This window comes from Saccopteryx leptura, chromosome 3 (assembly GCF_036850995.1).
Source record: "Saccopteryx leptura isolate mSacLep1 chromosome 3, mSacLep1_pri_phased_curated, whole genome shotgun sequence".
In the NCBI taxonomy this organism is placed as follows: Eukaryota; Metazoa; Chordata; class Mammalia; order Chiroptera; family Emballonuridae; genus Saccopteryx; species Saccopteryx leptura.
In genome coordinates, this window is record NC_089505.1 from 296,045,329 (window position 1) to 296,049,624 (window position 4,296).

General features: G+C 36.8%; 1 pseudogene; it reads right to left on the reverse strand.

Annotated features, from left to right (window-relative positions):
- Nucleotides 1–200: 200 nt before the first annotated feature.
- Nucleotides 201–296, reverse strand: LOC136401995 (U6 spliceosomal RNA; annotated as a pseudogene).
- Between the last annotated feature and the right edge of the window lie 4,000 nt (nucleotides 297–4,296).

Sequence of the window (4,296 nt, forward strand, 5' to 3'; positions counted from 1 at the left end):
ATTTATTTACCCATAGAAAAGAAACATGATGCCCCAGAATATCTGATTGAAATAATTTCTGTTAATAAAAGATTTTATTGGTCATTATACAACTAGAAATATTTCCTCAAAAAAAAAAAAGAAGCATTTGATTTTTTTTTAATTAAACAAGAACATCAGAAAAGCAAATAACAAGTCAAAGGAAGTTGTGTGATTATGCAAATGAGATGTAAAACCAACCTTTATTTCGCGCAGGGGCCATGCTAATCTTCTCTGTATCTTTCCAATTTTAGTATATGTGCTGCCAAAGCGAGCACCCAACCTTTATTTCATTGGTGAAAATGCACTATACAAAAGGCTGAAAGCACTGGAGTATCTGCACTTACTCTGATCCCCTAATTTTTGTGATCTCTCTCTATATATATATGGTCTGTGGTTTACCTAAACATCATGATGTGGCCATGACTGTGAAATGGTATTCTTATTGTAAAATCCCACACACATTATTCTGAGAATATAAACGTAGAGATGTAGGCAAAGAGCAGACTAGAGGGTGTCTGTGAGGAGACTAGGCCTAGAGGAGCCAGAGACAGCATTGGCGTCAATTCTGAGTTCTGCTCAGAAAGGAACTGGGAAAAGGATCTATAGTCTGAGAGGGATACATGGGCAAGAAAGGCTCTGTTTTCATTTATTTCAATAGGACTCAAGCACTTCCCTTTTTGCAAGTCAATGGGCATGATTAAGAACACAAACTTGAAAAAGACTTCAGTCTAAAACCAGAGGTACCATTTACTAGTGACCACCCTTTAACCCAGGGGTCCCCAAACTACGGTCCGCGGGCCATGTGCGCCCCCTGAGGCCATTTATCCGGCCCCCGCTGCACTTCTGGAAGGGGCACCTCTTTCATTGGTGGTCAGTGAGAGGAGCCTAGTTCCCATGGAAATACTGGTCAGTTTGTTGATTTAAATTTACTTGTTCTTTATTTTAAATATTGTATTTGTTCCCGTTTTGTTTTTTTACTTTAAAATAAGGTATGTGCAGTGTGCATAGGGATTTGTCCATAGTTTTTTTTATAGTCCGGCTCTCCAACGGTCTGAGAGACAGTGAACTGGCCCCCTGTGTAAAAAGTTTGGGGACCCCTGCTTTAACCGAATATATAACTGCAATTACCTCAAGGGTACAATGGTGGAAATTATTACTTGAGATAACATAAAATTGACATGCAGCTTAGAGTACATACCACATTAAGAACTCTATGTACAGTAATTACTATTTTTCTTAAGATACAATGATAACCAGACACTAATATGAGTCACTTGGTTTATAGTGTTGGTATGATCATTATTATCGAGGACTGATTGAAGCCTAGGGTAGGTATCATGAGCAGTGAGAATACAACGATATAATGGGAAAAGGCCACTTTTCTATAAATATAATTCAAAATAGATTTTGCCTATAACATATATGTAGCATTTTATGTTAGGAGGGGGATAAGATTTTCCTTTGAGAAAATATTTCCAATTGTATAATGACCAATAAAATCTTTAATTAACAGAAATGATTTCAATCAGATATTCTGGGGCTGACTGAAACACAACTACTCAGTTGTGGGTTTTTTCTATGGGTAAATAAATATATTTCTTTAAAGGATTTCTTTAAATATATTTCTTGTTTAAAGGAAACACTGCTGAACATGATACATATCTGAAATCTATATAAAACTAGCTTTTCCATAATTCTTTCAGTATATATAAAAAAGTTCAAATATACAAATGCATTCTAATATATATATATATTAAATATGATATATGGTATATATGTAATATAATTATAGTTATTAAATATTATATATAAATCCTAAGAAAAGGGCCTTGTTCATCATCATATTTCTGCTCTCTTATTCTGGCAAAAATTGAGTCTACTTAATGGGATGCAGTATGATCAATGGCTTGGAGAGTAGGACTTTGCTTCATGTTGAAATTTTAAGTTATTTGTCATTAAGTACATGGGATTACCATGGTGCTCATATTAGTTATAATAGAGTTGAAAAGTGTTCCATCACCTAGCGACAATAGTACTGTTTTGTGCCATCTCAGTTTACAGATGGGGATGCTATCAGCTAGAAATACCTGGGGGCACGCACCTGGGCCAGGTAAGCCTCCTACCAATCTCTCCCTTTTTAAACCAATGTCACACCCTTCAGCAATCACCATTAAGAAACTCAGAAGGCCCTGGCCAGTTGGCTCAGCAGTAGAGCAACAGCCCGGTGTGTGGAAATTCCGGTTGATTCCCGGTCAGGGCACACAGGAGAAGCAACCATCTGTTTCTCTACCCCTCCCTTTTCTCTCTCTCCCCACTCCTGCAGCCATGGCTCGAATGGTTCAAGCACTTTGGTCCTGAGCACTGAGGATGGCTCCATGGCCTCTGCCTCAGGTGCTGAAATAGCTCCATTAGAGCAACAGAGCAGTGGCCCCAGATGGGCAGAGCATTGTCCCCTCGTGGGCTTGCCTGGTAGATCCTGATCAGGGCACATGCAGGAGTCTGTCTCTTGCCTCCCTGCCTCCAGGCCTCTCACTTAATAATAAAAAGTAATAATAATTAATAAAAATACAATAAAAATAAACTTTGAAGAAAAATAAAAGGCATGACCCTTAATCAGAGAGATCCCCTTTAGTCTGAGTCAAACACCCACATGCACAGGCAGACATAGAAACACACCCGCCCGCAAATGCTTGATCTAGGGAGATCATATGTCTGTTCAAGATGAGTAATAATCAAAAAGGACCTACATCAAAAACTGAACACACAGAAGAAAAGGGACAGGAAATAAAAAGGCCAATGAAGAAAGTTTTGCTATGAAGCAGCTAAAAATTGACACAAAGAATTTTTTCTATCACTCAAAAAAATAAATCTTTAAGAGCCTTCATTTAAAAAGAGCTCAGGACCCTTGCCAGTTGGCTCAGTGGTAGAGCATCAGCCTGGCGTATAGATCTCTGGTTTGATTCCTGGTCAAGGCACAAAGGAGAAGCACCCATCTGCTTCTCTCTCTCTCTCTCTCCCTACTTCCAACAGCCATGGCTTGGATTGGAGCAAGTTGGCCCTGGGTGCTAAGGATGGCTCCATGGCCTCCACCTCAGGCACTAAGAGCTTGTTTGCTGTGGCCCCAGATCAGCAGAGCATCAACCCCTCGTGTGTTTTCCAGGTAGGTCCCAATTTGGGTGCATGCAGGAGTCTGTCAACACCTCCCTTCCTCTCACTGATTAAAAAAATAATAAAAAAATAAATAAATAAATAAAATTTAAAGCATAAGGATAAATATGGTAGATATCTGCCCCATGTAGTATATTGCAATGTGCATATCAAGAGTAGATTATCTAGATTTTATTCTGTATTTATTCCACAGACTTTCACATCAGACCACTTATGAATGCCTGTGTAATTTAGGTAGAAGAAAATATACATTAGAAGTAACAGTTTAATAACTTTTATATGCACGTTTTCATTATATTTGTATACTGTATATTTGTGATATTTATATAAACTTAAAAAAACTAAATTCTATCTACAAGTATAGGCAATTGGTAGCTCCCTTCGGAGGCAGAGGACTATCACACAGATTCCCCGATCCTCAAGCCTAACAACTGTCTATTGAATTGTGGTTTTGAAAAAGTAGGATAAGAATCCATTAATTCATGTTCTTTCTGTGGAAAAAAAAATCTTGATAACAACAGACAAGAAATGTTAATTTTTCTGCCATGAGCATAATCCAATACAAAGATATATGCACTGTTTGATTTTTAAATGTCACTTAAATATGCCTTTTCATCTGAAACTTCTGGTCAAAACTTATACAAAAAATGTTGAATAATAAGATAGTAAAGAATGACTTATATGTTATGAAATAAGAATAATGTTCCCAAAATAAAATTTTGAAACATTTTAGTACATGGAAATTTTGGACGTAATATTTTGCTTAAAAATAAAAATAAAAACAAAAGCTAATTGGGAGTTAAAGATGTTAACAGACTTCATTGGGCCAACCATTTTATTTAGTGTTAGATGAAATATTTGCCTGATACCACATAGCATAGCAAATTAATGACAGAAGATAAATCACTTATTTTCCATCTCCCAGTATGGGAATATTGGGGCTCCTGTATCTAGTAATACTGTATTCCATACACTTAAATACTCAACACATATACCAATGCAAACTGTTATACTACAAAGTGAACCAAATTTGTATTTCTCTTTCTGGGTTATTTTTAAATATATCTTCCTCTTTTCCTTTGGAAAATTCATTTCAATGCAAGCAAT